Genomic DNA, 20,489 nt, shown 5'->3' with positions numbered 1-20,489 from the left:
TTGTTATGTTCTTTGTGTTCTGTTTTGTATTCGTTGTTGTTTTCGTGTAAATTGTGTTTGTTCGCTTTTGTACCGTACCAACATTACTACTAGGCATCTGCCCGATCATAATGTAATAAATTATTATTATTATTATTATTATTATTATTATTATTATTATTATTATTATTATTATTATTATTATTATTATTATTATTATTGAGAATAACACCATTTGTTTTGTACGTATTACAGGAGCATTTGTGAAAGAAACCTCGTTGTTTTACATTCGCGAAGGCCTAACAAAGCTACAATTTCGGCTCTGTTCTCATACTTAAGTTCGTGTTCTTTAAAGCCACAAAAGAATGCCGAACTTGATGTTGACCTTTACCTCCGTCAAGTGATGCCGTCTGAGAAAGCGTGAAGTATAACCGCCACGCCCCCTCATACGCCCTCATAGCCTTGTAGCTTAGTCACAGGAATAAGTTCGCTTTATCTACGTCACGAAAGTTGAAAACAATTACCGGAATGTGTTAGGTCAGACTCTTGATGCTACACCCCTGGTCAGAACCATGGGCCCCCTTACAAGAGCAGACAGATGCAGCATCAAGTGACAGAAGGAGATAGACACTGTGGGGGTTCACTAATTAGGATCGGGACGTAATGTTAATACACCCGGAAGGGGTGGTGGGATGAAAGGGGATGACGTGGTGTGTCACGTGCATGGTATTGATCCACCACCCACCACCGCCATCACATCCCCCTCTGATAGCTGGCGTGTTGGGATACAGCGGTTACGTGGGGCAGGAAACATGGGAAACCCCCGTCCCTTTATCGTGGGGAAGGCGAAAATCGCAAGAGTCAATGTTATCTCGACGTCATTCGGAACAACGCCAAACTCTGATCAAAATAAGTTTTATTTTAGCTTTTATTACTACTATTACACAGACCAATGTGAATGTTCATTTCACAAACTACTCAACACGAATAAAAATATCAATAACGAAATTATGTTTGCAGGAGGAAATAACGTACCACCAGGATCGATAGAAGTACTAGGCTGAAGAGAAGGAAGCGGTGACCAGTTTTGTAAGCTATGCCATGATATAGCGCACGTCAGCGTCAAGCAAAAGATAGTTAGGCCTACATTAGAAGTTCTTTCGAAGTTTATTCTGTTGCAGATCAGTTGTATCATAGGGTATATACAAAAATGGAATTGAAGAGATAATGAATACATTCGGTATCAGGAATGATTAAAATTTGTATTTCCCCGAAAATATCGAAATCGACTGTTTGCTTAATCACAATTCTTTCTGTAAAGAAAAAAAATGAAAGAACAGTACTTTCAGCAACGATTTTCATGTGTGTTTATAAAGAAAACACACACATACACATATAGCTACATTAAAGAGTATGTTTTACAGTCTGGATTACAGTTTATATTCATTTTTGTTTACATTAATTAATACAATTTTAAAACTTCCGTTTATGTTGCTACTTACGAGTAAGTACAACATCTACATACACAGTTTTTATGTAATCTTTTAACTGTAAATATTTATGTTAAATTGCAAATGAAATAATAAAATTAGAAGCAAGAATTACCAATTTTCGTTGTGTTCTACTGAACAACCAAGTTGGTGGTTTGAGACTACATATTGTAAATAAACAGTTAATTTTAAATATGATTTTATAATTTTTAACTTGCTATAATGGCGGTATATTAATGGTCCGTGCAAATAATAACACATTTTCTAAGTAGGTACTCGAAAAATAACGTTTGACGGCATTTCATTGAAATTATGTTCGGATGGATGGAATCCCACCTACAAGACTATCCCTTGCATATACCACTGGGCATAAGAATTCAAAGTATGCTTGTTCTAAGGATCAGAGTTTGAAAGCACAGCTATGAATGTACTCATAACCGTTTAACTCAATGTTGACACAGAGGGAAAAGCATATGACTAAGAAAGAAAGCAAACTGTCTGACCAAACATAATGCTACACGTACACAAACTCATTTATGTACCAGCCACGCTAGTGTCCTGGTGCTAGCGATTAAAAGTGAGAATAATTTAATGTTTTTCAATAACATTTTGTCCTTCACTATAGCTCAGTGATAGCATATCCTGGTACAAATCTAGCAGACCACATGACTTACGTAGTTTATTCTCATAATGCTATAAACGTATAGTATTTTCTTACAGTGGACACGGGCCGTACCAAAAGGACCAATTATTGGAAATAAAACGGGATAAGAAAAGAATGACCGAGCGAGATGGCTCAGTGGTAATGCACTGGACTCGCACTCTGGAGGTTCTGGGTTCGACCCCCGGTGATGATCAAACTGGTCGAGTTTTTTCCGTGGTTTTCCTCGTCTGAATATAACTAATTTAAATAAAGGCGAATGCGGGAATTCATTCAGATTACCACGAAATAATATGCACAGTGAAACAGGAACAAGCATTCCCCACATTAAACTACAGACAGCCGCGATATGACCTAGGAGTTAAAGCGACTACTGTATAAGTAAATGCAGATAAGGAAAATAAAATAATAATGAATCATAATATTCCTAGTTAAACTCTTGTGTTACAATATCTTGTAATTAAAATTAACATCGAATTCTGTCAGATGCGTTTCCAATTCACTGTGGGCTAAAGCAAGGAGATGCACTATCACCTTTACTTTTTAACTTTGCTCTAGAGTATGCCATTAGGAAAGTTCAGGATAACAGAGAGGGTTTGGAATTGAACGGGTTACATCAGCTGCTTGTCTATGCGGATGACGTGAATATGTTAGGAGAAAATCCACAAACAATTAGGGAAAATACGGGAATTTTACTTGAAGCAAGTAAAGAGATAGGTTTGGAAGTAAATCCCGAAATGGAAATATAAAAATTGGAAATTTATCCTTTGAAGAGGTGGAAAATTTCAAATATCTGGGAGCAACAGTAATAAATATAAATGATACCGTAATTTCACACAACTATGGTCCAATATCTCATCACTTTTTAGATTTCTTAATGTAATTTACAAAATAAAACTATTAGAAGAATTTATTTTGTTGATATCAACTTTAGAAAGGTCAGCAATTAATATCAAACACTTTTGTTATTCGAAATGTAGTTGGTATATGGAACATCTTTTCATAAACTGTGGAATATAGTTGTGTTATGAAGTCACAACTATAGTCCATTGAATATATCCTAATATAAATCGCTCATGGACTACAGTTGAGAGGATGTTTTGCAACTGTGTCATACAGCAGTCAATAATTTTTAATATAAAATACAGATTTTGCAGAAGACAGTGAGAAAAATTATTTATTTCTTAATTTTAAATTTATCAAATAATGAAATCAATATAAAACAAAAAAAAAATTTAAGACAACCATTCTTAATCAAAATCAAACATTCTCAAACAGATACATAATCAGTTGGTTAATTTTTTGTTTAACTCCATAGACCTTCAAGTTCAGGCATATGGAAAAGCTTCCTTTTCGTACTTCGCTACTTTGGCTTACTGACAGATCATTTAATATCTTTTAAGGATGGTTTGAAGTATCTTCGGGTGTCTCTTCAATGTCTGACAAGTTCAATGAAGATCTGATGCCAATGAATATCCATCTTCATCTTTCACGGTAGAACTCTGTACTGCCTTCCCCTTGCAATAATCTTTGTTTCTGCTTGAGCAAATTGCAATTTTGGAGGTAGATGGTAATGCAAAATTTTCAACATCTGCTGCTGAAATACTTTTACCTGACTCAACATCAATTTTCTTCTTTCTCCTCTTTATGATGTTCCTTGTTCTATTGCTTGATTCGTTGTCATTTCTATATATTTTATGAATGTGTCTGAAACAGCACTTCCTTCTGGGTTTCTGACGTTAGGATCAGAACATGACGGCACACTTCCTATAACTTCAACTGCACAAAGAGGAAAGGTTGCAACTTTCCTCAATCCAACTGCAAATTTGCTTGCGATATCGGAATACAGTAACTTTATTCCAGAGCTTATTTAACAATGGAGGAAATACATTTTTGGAATCTGTTGGCATGCTTCTTCCATCTGGTGTCCCTTTTCACTCGTCAAGTATTTGCCGCCAATGGTATTTCAATTTCGAAAACAAGTTCTGTTTAGTAGTTGCATCAGATCGGTCACATTTGGAGACTGCAAAACCTGTGATAATTCATTCTTGTGACGTTCTGAAAAGCATTTTGCCCAACGTCTTCCAGGTAGATTCTTAGTGAATGCTGGTACTTTGCGGTCTTGGCTATCCAGGTACATTTTCACATTACACCAGAAGTAGAATAACGTTATCAGACATCCAAGATTGGACATGGATATAGCATGTTCGACGAATGCACGAATACTTTTTTTCTGAAGACAAGAAGAATCATTGTCAATCAGGTGAGTTTAGTTTATTTTCATGCAGCATACTTCTGTCATCATATGGCTTATAGGACCTTCCTGCCAACTTTCTACGAAAAATTTTATTAGGTGGCACCATCAGAAGCTATAAAAAACATTCTGTAATATAAGAACCGAAACCAAAAGTCGGAACACAACTCTGGTCCACAAAAATGATAGGACCATAGTTGAACTTCAAGTACCATTTTTTATTATTCTTCCAATAAATATGAAAATACATATGCAACTGTAAAAATATTCATTAAATGTATGTAAATACTAAATTACCTGTCATATAGACCATCAAGAACACAGAAATTCTTGTTGTGGTAACTGATGGCAGAGAAAGTTTCCAGTGGACGAGGTAACATGCAAAACCTAACTCCAATTGACAGTTGACTAGCGACAAAACATGGCAGACAGGATACGTTTCATAATCCTCACAATATTACTATATCTATGCTCTATGCTTTAGTATTTAAATAGTCACTAACTGCCACTAGGAACTGAGATATCACTGTTTTCGTGAGTGCGTGTGTTTGGACCATAGTTGTGTGAAATTACGGTACTCGGGAGGAAATTAAACACAGAATTAATATGGGAAATGACTGTTATTATTCGGTTGAGAAGGTTTTGTCATCTAGTCTGCTGTCAAAAAATCTGAAAGTTTAAATTTATAAAACAGTTGTATTACCGGTTGTTCTTTATGGTCGTGGAACTTGGACTCTCACTTTGAGAGAGGAACATAGGTTAAGGGTTTATGAGAATAAGGTTCTTAGGAAAATATTTGGGGTTAAGAGGGTTGAAGTTACAGGAGAATGGAGAAAGTTACACAATACAGAACTGCACGCATTGTATTCTTCACCTGACATAATTAGGAACATTAAATCCAGACATTTGAGATGGGCAGGGCATGTAGCACGTATGGGTGAATCCGGAAATGCATATAGAGTGTTAGTTGGGAGGCCGGAGAGAAAAAGACCTTTGGGGAGGCCGAGACGTAGATGGGAAGTTAATATTAAAATGGATTTGAGGGAGGTGGGATATGATGGTAGAGACTGGATTAATCTTGCTCAGGATAGGGACCAATGACGGACTTATGTGAGGGCGGCAATGCACCTCCGGGTTCCTTAAAACCCAGTAAGTGTAAGTATACAGAACTACCTACATTATGTATTGAGTACCAAGGAGTTTTCCTTGAAGGTAAAGACGTAAAGCATGTAGCATTGGTATCCATACTGCTACTAATGTCACTACCGTGTATGACCTGTAGTGTGAATAAATTTGCCTTCACTTTGTGCAACATTTTCGTTAACAATCACTTTATAATAGTTACCGCTGTATAATGATGAATTGTCTATTAGCCCCCTTGAGAGAAGGGGCACTAGCTGGGGATTGCCTTCGCTTAGGTGGGCCCATTGTACTACCCGGAATGCAATGGTGCGCATGCCCTAAAGCCCCCGCGGTGCCTTCGAAATCCCCTACAGAATCCGCAGGCATCACCGCGGTCCCTGAACTCTGGTCTCTCGAGCTATCATGAGGCCAGGAGAGAGGCTACGGTATATAGCACTACCACCAACAACTAATAACCACATACCAAGGGGTCTAAGTTCGGTGGTGGCCCGCAGACGACTCTACATCGGAGCAAGCCCGAAATATGGAAAAGAAACGGAGATGATGAAAGAGGAAAGTGTAATTATAATGACGAAATGAGTTCGAGGTCCAAAGCCGAAAATTTCCCAGCAATGCGTATAGTTTATATTAGACGTATCTTCTCTCTTACTGAAGAAATAAAATTACAGATTTGGATTAATTAATACTGTTTTATCTTATCTGTATAAAGCCTTGCCTCTTCAACTCATGTACGAATTTTATCCGTATTCAGTATTACTATTCAATCCATCCGCGAAGTATGAATATAAAATATAATTTACTTGAGAAACAATTAGTTTAGTTTGCTGATGGAGTAATGGTGGAATTAAAATGGCATGAAAAACCAAAGTACTCTGAAAAAAATCTGCTACAAAGTTGCTTATACACAAAAATTCTCACAAAGTATTCGGCCGTTAGAATCTTGGAGAAAGCAACGACTGGGTAGTTAAATATATTTGTATAAAAGAGACACGAATTACCCCTTTCCGTCTCTTCATGAATGTAACATTCATGTGACAGAGGTAATTGGCGATTCATTGTGTAATTGAATAGAGCAGGTATTCGAAACAGGCGCATGCATTAGCTCAGATTCCCAGTGGTATGTTTATCAGATGACTCTACGATCGTGGGGTTATATTTCATTAGCAACATGCACACCCCAAATGTTGGCAATCACGTCTCTCATCCCATTGTCACAGTCAAGGCTCTTTGCAAATTACAGACACGCAAATTCAGAATATATCACATCGCAGGTGTAATCCATCCTGTCTAGGGGCTTATACCGGAAGTATTCTTACTACCGTCATTTGTCGCATTTTAACAAACAGCTCAGCACGTGACATAACCGCAGCAATTACGTGATCCACGAAAATAAATAAAAGCTTTGTAAACATTTAAAATTATATCGCAGAATTAAGCATAAAGTTGCGAAAATTGGACTTATTAGAAAGTTAAGGGGTGCACAAGAGAGTTGACATAAACTACTACAAAATTGAAGAACTTTGCATAATTTTAAAATTTTGGATGGTTTTATAATTTTCACGTATGTACCGTACATTCTTAGAAAAAAGTTTTGTCGCACAGATATGTTATGAGTCCCAGAAAGAAGGCAGTGCGCATGATCAGAGGACGATTGATATGGTTCACAAGAGAAGGACTAGCTGAGATAATAAAATTAGTTTTGTTTCGTTGTATGTCTGATCATGCGCACTGCCTCCTTTCTGGGACTTATTTATATCAGTGCGACAAAACTTTTTCTACGACTGTACATAAGATAACTACACGCATATTGTAATAAACTCTATTATTATTTATCTTGAATTTAATACAACAAAGTGGTTGTTACAAAGATGTTGTATAACAACATTACTTTTTAAAATATATCTCTGTTGATGTATGTCTTAGGAACTGGTTCAGGAAGCGTAACACAATGGAATTCCAATGAACTAACAAGAGCTACTTTTTGCGGATAACCAAGTCATAATTACTCAGGTCATTGAAGATGCATCGTACATGATATTGGTGAGGAAACTAGTAGAGGAATGAATATAAATGATAAGAAAACCGAATACCTAATCTTGAAAATGAAAGGTGAAAGGAAGCTCGAGATTGAAAAACTAGAAATTAAAATGGTCAATAAATTTAAATATTTGGGGTCAATTATTTTAGAACTGATCGTAAGAGTACAGCTGAAATTAAAAAATATATACTGTATAAATAAGTGAAGGAAGGAGTATAATTATTGGCATCTTGAAGTCAGTTCTTTGTAGTAGGAACATTTTAATAAAAAAAAAAACCTCATTTATAAGTTACTGGCACAAAGTATTACGTTATAATAACAATAATAATAATAATAATAATAATAATAATAATAATAATAATAATAATGGCTTTATTTAACCTGACAGAGTTAAGGCCGTAAGGCCTTCTCTTATACTCAACCAGGTTTATAACTTGCTTACATAGTTGAACATACAACTGGATCGGAATTAATTACATACTCATACGATTTAGGTACACAATGAGATCAAAAGGGTAGTTACATAAAAATTTACCTCATAAAATAAAAATAAACACAGTGGAATACATATTAATGTTGTTAGAATCAAATACGAATCACACAAAAACAGAAGCCGATAATTCAATAAAAAATGTACACAGTAAAAATAAAAATAAACACATTGGAATACATATTAGTATTAGATTACAAGTAAGTAGGATTCACATAATTAAACCAGAAACCGAAATTGAATAAAATGTAGACCTACATGGTAGAATCTTGGACATTAGACAGATTAAATGAAAACAAATTATTGGCTACTAAAATGAACTTTTGGCCGGGATCCGACGTAGAGCTGAAAACCCGGGTTCAAATTCCGGTGCCGGAGAGAATTTTTCTCCGTTCCTCTCATCCTTCATCATATGATGACGCAGAATTTCTGTACGGAAATATATGTACCAAGTACTTCGGCACATTGTAATAATATATGATATGCGAAAAATAATCACTTTGTGATTTAAGACGGCGCTTATTCCGTCGGATCCCGGCCACTTAGTCACTCATAACGAGTGCACCTCTGCACATGTGTGGATATTGTGCCACTGTCATACATCTATGATGCAGTGCATGAGGGTAGGCCAATAGAGGGTACCCAAGAGGTGGAACTTAAACTGAGAGGATTCAATGCGACATCAGGATGGGAATCCGGTGTGGCTTAGTGGATAGAGCGTCAACACGTAGAGCTGAAAACCCGGGTTCAAATCCCGGTGCCGGAGAGAATTTTTCTCCGTTCCACTCATGCTTCAATTTGTTTAAGGCTTAGGACTTCTTTATGACCGTTGTCCTAAGTGTATAAGTTAAAAAGTGATTGTATTGAATAAATAAAAATTTGTTTTTCGATAGTTTATTTTTCCATATTAGCCTAAGCACTAAACTTATCAATACCGCTTCGTATATATGGGAAAAATTAATTTAGGCACTGCTCTATGGGAAAAACGAGCATTAGAAAATCTCGGTTTTCAGAATATATTTTAGGAAATAAATTTTCATGATAATATTTTCAAAAAGTAGGCTATAATTATATATTACAAAATAAAAAGCCATTAATGCGATAATTTTATTATTATTATTATTATTATTATTATTATTATTATTATTATTATTATTACTATCAATTTCTTTTACTAATGGCGGGTACTTGACTGTTCGTCATTCACCCATATGAAGACTAATTTACCGACCGACAGAGTCGTTGCCCAGTATGAGCCATAGGAGGCTGGTCTACGCTACACCCACGATGAAATAAGATTATAGATATTTTATCATAGAAGTTAACTATCAAATATGTGTAGGTTTATTACAGTCAAATTACTTATCAATAGTAAGTAATTTGACTAATAAACCTACACATATTTGATACTTATACGTATTATACTTATCGGACCCAACATGCCTTTAAAATAGAAGTTAAGAACAAAGAATATTTTTGTATTTACTGAATTACAAATGAAACCTAGAATAACAAAATTATAATGGAAATTTGTTAATAATTGTCTTTATTAAACACAAATGTGTGCAACATTTAGCCATTTTTTATTTATGGAGACTTGAGATGCCACAGGGGAACAGGAGCTCCCGGAAAAAACCTCTGTATTACCTGGATCAATCGAGGATTAAATCCGGGTCCACAGATTTATAAGTCCAGCGTTCTAGCCCCTGGACCGACGTGACGGATGATAACATATTTATTATTATTATTATTATTATTATTATTATTATTATTATTATTATTATTATTATTACTACTACTTCTATTATTATAAATATTAGAGTAGTTAAACTAAGTAATAGTTGTCGTAGAAAACATCATCTAGAACATCAAGAAAGGTTTTAAGTCCGGTTTTTCGTAATCCTCTTCGAATTCGCGTTTCATAAACTTTCTAGATCGTCTTAGTCTTCTTGTCAAATGGAATGTCCGTGAAGTTCCGAAAACAGCAAAACATATCCTACACATACTACACATGCTGCAACACAACTTATGTGTTTTCCTATAACTTACAGTTCGTAGACATAATCAATAAAATCGTCTATTGCAATACCTGGGCGTCTGAATTCAGCTTTTACCAGGACTGGGCAATGAAATCTGTGCAGAAGAATTTCAAGCTGAAATAAGTGGAGCCTTTGCAAGTAGCTGTACAAAGCCCGGAGATCGAATTGGAAACCCCGCACAGTTGTGAGAGTGGCGGGCGCATGCAACGCATTCATTCACGCACGCAAGCTCTCTGCGCCCTCATTATTATTCCAAACACTGCCTGCTGGAAGTCTGAAAGTCAAAAACATTTTTCGCTTCCAGCCATTTTGCTTTTCGACAGCAACATATAAATCATTTAACGTTTTTTCTAAGTCAGCTTTTCAACAAAGAATGTGTGATCAGATTAGTGACTCAAATCCAACGGACTTAGTTCGATTCACATGTACGGAAATTTGAGCTTTTCTTTATCCTCATCTCATAGGGCTTGTTCTCCTTGTGTTCTCTTTGATCTCTTTGTATTCCCCATTTTCTCCTTGCAATCCTCTTGTTCTCCACGTATTTCCCTTGTTCTCCTTGTATTTCCCTTTTCTCCATGCATTCTTCTTGCTATTTTTGTATTCCCTCGGTGTTCCTTTTTTCTTTTATTCCTCCTTCCTTGAACTCATCTTATTCTGTCTGTCTTCTCCTTGTTTTTCTCTTATTCCCCTTGTATTCTCCTTGGTGTCATTTTATTCTCTTTCTTGTCATTGCATTCTCTTTGCTCTCTCCCCTCCCCCAGATAAATTTTTGTCGGCAATTTATGTTCGCGTGTTGTGTTTACGTGTGTTTTTGTTCATATAAAATGTGCGTGAGCTAGACCCTCCAACATTAAACTGTGAACGAAGAATATCATGAAGGAGTATTCCGTTGAATTTGTTTACTGATATTCTTTCGAGATTGTGTTTCAAATTCCTCCTTCATATACTAATCATTATTGATGATTTGTTTTAATACTCGTCTTATCATCATCATCATCATCATCATCATCATCTTCATCATCACCACATGTCATCACTAAAACCATCACCCTTAACATCTAACTTCCAAGAACTTGATTCTCCGATCTTTTCCTCTTCCTACAACCATAATGAATCAATATCAGACGTTAACAAATACTTGGGCTTCATGGTTGTGTGGTCAGAATAGCGCAAAGCTGCCGCTTGAGACAACTCGGAATAAACACAGGCCAAGGAACACACACACCGAGTCCCTGCTGCGAATCGAACCTGACTTCTCCGAATTTGCAGCTAGTAATGACACCGTCAAGGCACGGTAGAGAATTCATTGCCACATCAAAGTTCAATAATGCTAACTTTTATATATTTTATCAAAGATATCCGATAAATGCAATGTTAATGCACATTCATTACCTACATAAAATATTGTCTTGTTTATGTATATTTATAAAAGTCTTCCTACCGAATATTTTCTTTTTGAATCGACGTTCATATTCTAAGATGGAAGAATAGTTGGAAGAAGAGCAGTTTGACTTCAGGAAGGGAAAAGGTTCGAGAGATGCAATTGGACTGCTACGAACAATCGGCGAAAGATACCTACAAAAAAATAAAGACGTGTATCTAGTATTTGTGGACGTTTGATAGAGTGGATTGGAATAAATTGATGGGGATCCTAAAGAAAATTGGCGTGGATTGGAAAGAGAGATGGCTGTTTAGTAATCTTTATGTGAAACGAGTCAATGTCAGGATAGGAGGGAAAATGTCAGAAGGAAGTGAAATTGGAAGAGGAGTACGTCAAGAAAGCCCTTTATCACTTACTACTTCGAGGATTTAATGAAGAACTGTTTTCAGAACATGGGAAGAGTGACAATAGGAGGAAGAAGAATAAAGTGCATAAGATTTTCTGAAGATATGGCTCGTTAGCAGAAGAGGAGATGATACTAAGGGATATGCTACTGGAGCTAAATGACAACTGTGAGCAGTATGGAATGAAGATAAATGCAAATAAGATGAAGACCATGGTCATAGGAAGAAAACTACAGAAGATAAACTTGCGAATTCTAAATGAGGCAGTAGAGCAAGTGGACAGCTTCAAATACTTGGGGTGTACTATAGCCTAAGCATTAACATGAGCTGCTGCCAGGAAGTCAAAGGGATAGCAATGGCCAAGGAAGCTTTTAATAGAAAAAGGAGAATCTTCTGCGTACCTCTGGAAAATGAACTAAGGAAGAGATCAGTGAAGTGTTTGTGTAGAATGTAGCATTGTATGGGGCAGAAACATGGATAATACGATGAAGTGAAGAGAAGCGACTAGAAGCATTTGAAATGTGGATATGGAGAAGGATGGAGGGTGTGAAATGGATAGACAGAATAAGAAACGAAGCTGTGTTCGAAAGAGTGGGTAAAGAAAGAATGATGCTGAAACTGATCAGAAAGAGGAAAAGGAATTAGCTCAGTCACTGATTGAGAAGAAACTACCTTCTGAAGGATGCACGGTGAACTGGAGAAGAGTTTGTGGCAGAGGAAGATATCAGATGATAGACGACATTAAGATATATTAATCATGTGCGGAGACTAAGAGGAAGGCAGAAAATAGGAAAGACTGGAGAATGCTGGGTTTGCAGTGAAAGACCTACCCTTGGCCAGAACACTATGAATGAATGAATGAATGAATCGAATATTTACACATTAAAAGCAAAATCAGGGCGCAGTATACGTATACAGACCAATATTTCTTGATATTATCAGCATATATATGTTTATAAAATTAACAAGATAACGCACTTAGAGTTAAAAACGAACTTGAAAAGACATAATGATTTTGTAACTCAAACTCATACATAATTCTGTGCGCTGAGACATATTAGATACCATAAAATCGTTAAATTGAAATCAATACACTCATACTACTATTTCCCTTTCGAACTTTCTGGCACAAGATAGAGAAGACGAGTGAGTACATACGCCACATCTAAGAAGTATTTAGCGTCAACATTTTAATGCCATATTTTCTTTAATTTCAAAAAGTCAACAAGAAAAAAAAGTAGGTATTATTTCTATTTCAGCTAAATACAATAGCATTACCCCTGAGAAATCGTCTTTGGTGGTCTCGCGATTACGACGTTGATCGTTGAATACGAAGTTTGTGAATTCAAACTTCAATGGATTTTAAAGGGCAATAAAGTCCTTAGTATGACTTCCTTTGGGAAAGAAGTAAAAGTGTGTCTCCCGTGTCGTGTTATTTACGACACGTAAAATAACCCTGTCGATGATAGAATATTCCGGACAAAATTCGTCAGCCATTTCTAATTTATGTTTAATTTAGACGCTGAAACAGTTGAAAACGTCATTAAATAAAATACTACTATAACTATGAAATTTGAAGAATAAAAAATATTGCGCTAATATCAGTCAGATAAAATTTATGTAATTCGTTAAGAAGAAAGACACTCTTTCAGCTTTCCCAATAACGGGACTGCCTCATTGGACAAAGCATAACACACAGAGTGAAAACAAAAACAGACTACAAAAGAGAAATGTGAGGAACGAACAAGAAAGGGAAATTAAGTACAGGAAGGATAAGAGCATACATATAACAGGCCTAAACATAATAAACAAACGGATTAGACGTTCAAACAAAAGTTCTTCCTCTTTAGGAAACAAAGTACAGGTGGTATTTTAAAATGGCAAGTGATCCTCTGATAGCAGTAAGGGAAACATCACGAATGAAGTCGTTGTTCAGCTTTCTTGCAGAAAGTGACAAAGAGGCGAGGTATTGTGCCCCTAGCGCCAACCATTAGCCCAACTACTTCAATGGAGATAAGGTGATATTTCTCCAAATAGAATGGAACTGTGGGCTCATAAATCCTGCATTTTTCTGCGTGGACTTCAGTGGGCTGTTGTTCCTGTGCCTCGAACCTGATAGTCGGGTCGATAATGTAGGCGGATGTAGAGCCTGGTGGAAATATACAGTATTTTACCAACAGGAAGATCACTACACTAACAGCGACCGATTTTTTATGAAGGTTAAATGACATTACTTCGTGAGTAATAAATATAAAAATAAAATTATTTTACTTCGTGACAAATGTCTATGAGCATCTAAGACTTTGCGATTAATACATATTAAGATCAAATTACGTTACTTCTCGGATAATAGCTACGAAGATTAAACTACTTCGTGATTAATAGATATGAATATAAAATTACATTACTATGTTACTTCACGACTAACAGCTATGGCGGTCAAATGGCATTACTTCAGAACAAATAGCAGTACTTTGCGACTAATAATTATGAAGATGAAATGACATTTCTTCAAGATCAAATAACAATACTGCACGACTATTTGCATGAAGATCAAGTGCCATTACTTCGCGATTTATAGATATGAATACCAAATTACATTACTTCTCGACTCATAACTACAAAGCTCAGATGACATTATTTACTTCTCAACTAACAGCTAATAATTATTACGATGTACCGAAGTACATACTGTATGATATTTTCATGCAGAAATTCTGCGTGGATGGGTGGAGTGGAGAAAAATTCTCTCCGGTACCGGGATTTGAACCGGGGTCTTCAGCTCTACGTGCTGACGCTTTATCCATTGAGCCACACCGGATTCCCATTCCGATGCCGGATTGAATCCTCTCAGTTTAAGCTCCATCACCTCTTGGGTTCCCTCTAGTGGCCAACCCTCATGCACTGCGTCACAGATGTGACAGTGGCACAATGTCCAACACATTAATGTGCAGAGGTGCTCTCATTACGAGTGACTGAGTGGCCGGGATCCGACGGAATGAGCGCCGTCTTGAATCACAAAGTGATTATTTTTCATATTATTACGATGTACCGAAGTACCACCTGTCGGATGGACTTGGACAATCATTGCATATATAGGGCGCACAATGGGCCGAAGCCTCCCTAAGTGTATGGACCTGTCCCGGGTCCAACCTTCAAAGGGCCAAACCAAGATGATGAAATGGCATTACCACATGGCTAAAAATTCTGCGGTCAAATGAATTACTTCGCGACTGATTTGTATCAAAATTACTGTAAATATCATTGCTATCCCAATAGTGGGTAGAAAAGTTATAATACCACTATGAAATTGGTCCGTGCAACAATCTAGTAATAATAATAATAATAATAATAATAATAATAATAATAATAATAATAATAATAATAATAATAGGCTAATAATAATCTGCAATTATTGAAATATATTACTTGAAGTGGATTGATGCGAAAATCAAATATTTCCACGTTGCTAATGGAATGAAGAATATAGAACATCTCTCACAGAAGTAGTGTGAATCTAAGATCAGATATAATAAATAAATAACTTTAATCGGATCACTTTAACTGTATTATTTCTATTACTTCCTACTTTTTCCCTTTTTCTTTCAAAGAGTGGTCCTCTCTTAATCGAGAAAATCACTCCAACTTCAAACATGACCAAACCCATTGTTCTCAACTGATTATCCACTATGCCTGGATGATTCAGTACAGAGTTACCAATGAAGCGGAACCGGGTTTGATTTCAGGTAAGGTAAGGAGTTATTTATCTCTCCCAAAGAACTTTTGTCCCGCTTCTCGTGAATCTCTATCGAGGTTATTAAGTGTATGACTAACAATATTACATATTATATTCTTCAGGCAATGAATTTAAAAGTTAACAGTTACTTGTACTTAGCTTTTAATACGTAAAAGGGATACTATTCGTTCTTATTCCTATGCTTTTTTATTCCCTAGAAAAACTTAATAAGAGAAAACCGTAGAAATTGCGTTGAATTGTAACCATTCTCATATGTTTTATTTGTAATTGAATGCGCTTTGAAATTAGCATAGATTAATAAAACTACATAGGTATAAAAATGAAAACCAATTGTCTGTTTGTTTGTTTTTGTCTGTCTTTCGTTGTCGAGATTATTTTACTTCCCCACTTGGATTTACACACTACAAAACACATGGTGGGACTCACGTGACATGTGCCAACAAGAGGTCGAGCCTTCATTTCGGACAATACAGAACGTCACACTGACAATAAATAACCATCCGACCATCAATGTTCCAGGCGGGATTCGAAGCCACGACTAAGCAACGTCCAATGCGTACAGCGAAACCGTAGTATTAAAAATTGAATGGGTGCTCACAAAAACGGACTAACCATCATTTGTTATAATGGAAAAAAAAAATACTTTTGAAAAAAAAATAATGCAAAAGAAATAATAGCGGTACCTTCTTTATTTGATAACACAAATATTAATGCAAAGAAAATAATATCTTCTTTATTTAATGAATTCAAAAATTAATTTTTGTCCATTATTACCAATAATGTTTGTTTCGATATATTACATTGTCGGTCACTCAATTTTTTCATTAAAATTTGTTCATAAGGTAAATTAAACATTCGAGATGACTTTCATTTTGTTGAATTTGTAAACCACCGTGTGTGATAATCCTATTTTCATATTCGATTAAAAATATTAAGGAGGGATATGATGATATTACGGCCTTGCTCCATCACTTCTCTTAACCTATTATTATCAGTTATCATTAATAATAAAACTCTATCCTTAATATTACAAATAACTACAATAATAATAAAAGTAATATACTACAATATTGCTCTACTGTTAAATTGGGTGTTCATTTAATTCTGTAATTGTCCTACAGAACTCATAGTAGATACAAAAAGTGGCGTGCCAAGAACATGTTAACATTATTTAGTGATCATTTCGCAGTCAATTAACTTCAGTTATAAATTTAAACATATATTTTAAGAGTCTCCAAACAATATGCCGCTTAGTTCATTACGAACGGTGAAATGACACCTTAAACTCCACCTGCTCGTGGCGCGCCACTGAATACACAACACTTCTTTAAAAACTCACAGAATCATCCACAGGTCAACAATCTTCTGGAGCTGGCGGTACTTGACCAGTCTGTTACTCGCTGTCACCCAAGTTCAAATTACTGGACGTACATTAAAATAAATATCCAAATAAATAAACGTATTCAGAGTTCTCATTCACACGCGCATATATTCAAAAACTGTTAAAGAACACACATTACTATAATTTTATGTCATGACGCACTCAAAAACACCGCTTACGTGACGACACCTCGACAGCACACTCCTCCAGCATCCATTGCTTTTGTAACTTTCTAGAATATCCGCTAGATGTCGCTACTGCGAGCTGGTTCTGAAACCGCATTATATGAAATGAACGAACGTTACTGAGTACAGGAAATCCACCCGAGGTAAATCAGAGGGGCGTCATTTAGTGCAGTGGTGAAAGGAAACCACTGGTCTGGTCCCCCACATTTTTCATTGAATATTTTACAATTATATTAAATTTAATGCATGATTAAACAATCAACCATTGGCGTTGCGAGCGCGACACTGAAAGAAACAGTTTGACTGTTTCTACAACGACCTATATTTAGAATAATAAATCCATTATAGTTCTGACTAAATTCGCCGATGATTTTAAAAGAAATTATGAAGCTACCGTTCTCAACACAATAACTAGATTGAGTAATTTATTTAGTGTTGGCCGCGTCTGTTGGTTCACTCTGTAATGACGAATGATTTTGCTTCATAACTTTTGGGGAGTCAAAATTGATTTTAAATTTCATAGCATGCATATAAGTTAGGGGCAAATTTGTCAAGTGATGTTCCCAAAATTTAGCCCCCCTTCCATCTCAAAACCTAGCTACACAATTGATTTAGGGGTGCAGAAACTCCCTGAGTTTAAGATTTAAGAAATTAATAATGGAGTAGTAATACTAAAAAAAAAAAAAAAAATGTGCGAACCGTACTTTTAATATTTCAATATTCAACTTTTATAAATGTTACTCATTGTTCGATACACTCTTTTAACACTTATAATCAATGAATAACTTTATGATATCTTTACTCTATTCACCTTTGCAATTTATTTGGCTGACTAGTTTCGAAGTGGTATCCTTCCTTGTCCAAAGCCTAGACTAGCCTTCGGTAGCCAGGTAAATTGTAAAAGTTAACACAGTAAAGATATCATAAAGTTATTCAGTTTTATACATGCTTAAGAAATAAATGATGAGCTAATTTATTACTTTGATAAAATGAAACCAAGGCGTTATCCTTTCCTACATTAGTAATTCTTGCCCATTGTAAATAAAAATAAAAATGCCTTTAGCAATAAAAGTCTGTGAGTTCATTTTTAGCACTTATGTTATATTAACAGCAATTGCATGTAAATTACGTATTGTATAAGTAGGATAAGAAGTTAAAATTAGACCCATATGTGGAAACTGAAAATGTTCTCTAAAGTGGAATAAACTTGACCATCAAACAAAAAAAAATAAAAACATGATATCAGCCTTCATTTTGACTAAAATGGAAAAAAAAATCATAAATTGAAAAAAAAAGTTCTTTAATATCTTCAGTGCAAATCGCCAAAGTGGCCATTCGGCTACCCAATCATTCACAGAATAAGAGTGGTAAGCACAATAAGCCTCAGGCTGCAGTGTAAACTTTCAAGTTCCTCCTCCGTACAAGAGAGAAAAAAAGGCAGTCTAGTAGCTACAGCGCTAGACTTATAATCCTGTGGACCCAGGTTCTATCCCCAATATACTCTCGATTTATAACTTGCGTTGAACAAGCCTGTGATCTTAGATAACACAGGGGTTTTCTCTAGGAGCTTCTGTTCCCCTGTGGAATCCCACCAAGTCTCCATCATAATTTCACCTCATCAACATTCCTATGGCACACCCTGGGCAACTATTGGTAAACTGGCTACATGTGAGCAAATGACATACAGCCAAGTACTCACCATTAGTAAAATTGTTATTTAGTCAACTCTCTGAAGACAAGTCTGAACCTCACAGGTGATACCAATAAGGCACCACTTATGAGGAAACTAGGCCAGGAGATAATGGGGTAAGGTGACCAGTTCCTTTCCCCCTCCATTGCTGACTAGCTACATGTTACACTGATCAGACTTCAGATGCATACAAACAATTATTGTTCTTCCTCAGACACATATCAAGTGAGATGTACTGCCCAATAATAGATGTATAGATACAGAAATAAAATGTGGGCTGAGCCTTGGTAGCAGTTCTCCTGAATATAGGCAACAAGCTTTGCAAGACTGTCCATAAGTAGCTTTTGTTTACTGCACATGCGCAATGCGTTGTAGTATCTGGAACTCTATAAAATTGGGCAGCTCATTTTTTTCTAGGTCTGTACATATCAGCCAGAACTTCAATCAGAGGTGTAGTAATTTTTTTTTCAGGCCATCTGATATGTATATATTCTTTTTGTGATCAAGTTTACCACAGTTTACGGTAGGGGAAAATAATTCATTTCAGAGGAATTAGGGAGGAGTAAGCCGTGCAATACACCCTATAAGGTCTTTCCTAAAAAAATTCTTGCCCCTTCCCAAGGAAAGAACTGAAATGACGCCCCTGGATGAAATATAATAGCAATATCATTTGCAGAGTCGACTACTGACATATACAGTATATAAGGATCTATTTAAAACAGAGAGGGTATCAGTGGTAGTTTATTGAGAAGCTAGCCACTGGTGTAGCTCAGTCAGCTAAGGCGCTTACCTGCCGATCATGAGTTGCGCTTGGGCGCGGGTTCGATTCCCACTTGGGCTGATTACCTTGGAGTTTTTCCGAGGTTTTCCCTAACCATAAGAAAAATGTCAGGTAATCCTCGGTCTCATCTCGCCAAATATGATTTAGGTATCATACATGTCATCGACGTTAATTAACCTCGTAATTGATATAGCGTCACTAAATAACTGAATAAAAAGAAAAGAAGTTCGTGATCTGAAGAAATATTAGAAAACATTACTTCCGAAATCTGGATCTAGTACCCATTTCTTCAGATGAAGAAAAAAAGAGAGACATAAAGGAATTCTAATTGTTAGGCAGGATTGATGGGGTTAGGCAAGTGGATTTAGAGATGTCACAGCCCCAATCACTAATATTAATTTTTCACCTACCCCATTCACCTGAAGAGGAAACTTCGTGTTTTCTAGTACCGTATTCCTAAATCACTTTCCCTCGATAATCAACGATTATTGCTGAAAATCGGAGTGGATAAGAAATATTGTGCACTTCGATTCTTAAAACGTTTTTGACATAGTAGCCTACTACGTTTTCCCCCTCATGAGATATGTGGGGAGAGGAGGGTAACTAGGGAATTAACTGTCACATAAAAATGCAATACCTAGAGCCTTGTTCACTTGTTCTTGTATTCCCCTTGTCCTCTCGTTCTCTTTGTATTTCCCTTTTCGTTCCCTTGTTCTCCTTGTATTCCCCATTTCTCATTTTTTCCAGGGGAAAACTTCAACCACTTAAAACAATATATGTTAGTCCTAGTGCACATCATATTAAAATGACCATCTC

The 20,489-nt window shown here is 36.1% G+C and overlaps 1 protein-coding gene across 4 annotated transcripts in view; it reads right to left on the bottom strand.

The window, feature by feature from the left end:
* stan (Protocadherin-like wing polarity protein stan) overlaps positions 1-17,225 on the bottom strand; it is a 172,275-nt gene extending 155,050 nt beyond the window's left edge. For all 4 annotated transcript variants that reach the window (XM_069818794.1, XM_069818795.1, XM_069818796.1 and 1 more), the window contains exon 1: positions 16,976-17,225. The gene's annotated coding sequence lies outside the window, so the exon portion shown is untranslated. The remainder of the gene's footprint in view (positions 1-16,975) is intronic.
* Between the last annotated feature and the right edge of the window lie 3,264 nt (positions 17,226-20,489).

This window comes from Periplaneta americana, chromosome 2 (assembly GCF_040183065.1).
Source record: "Periplaneta americana isolate PAMFEO1 chromosome 2, P.americana_PAMFEO1_priV1, whole genome shotgun sequence".
Classification (NCBI taxonomy): Eukaryota; Metazoa; Arthropoda; class Insecta; order Blattodea; family Blattidae; genus Periplaneta; species Periplaneta americana.
The sequence above is the reverse complement of the archived record's forward strand: the minus strand, read 5'-3'. Positions and strand labels throughout refer to the sequence as shown.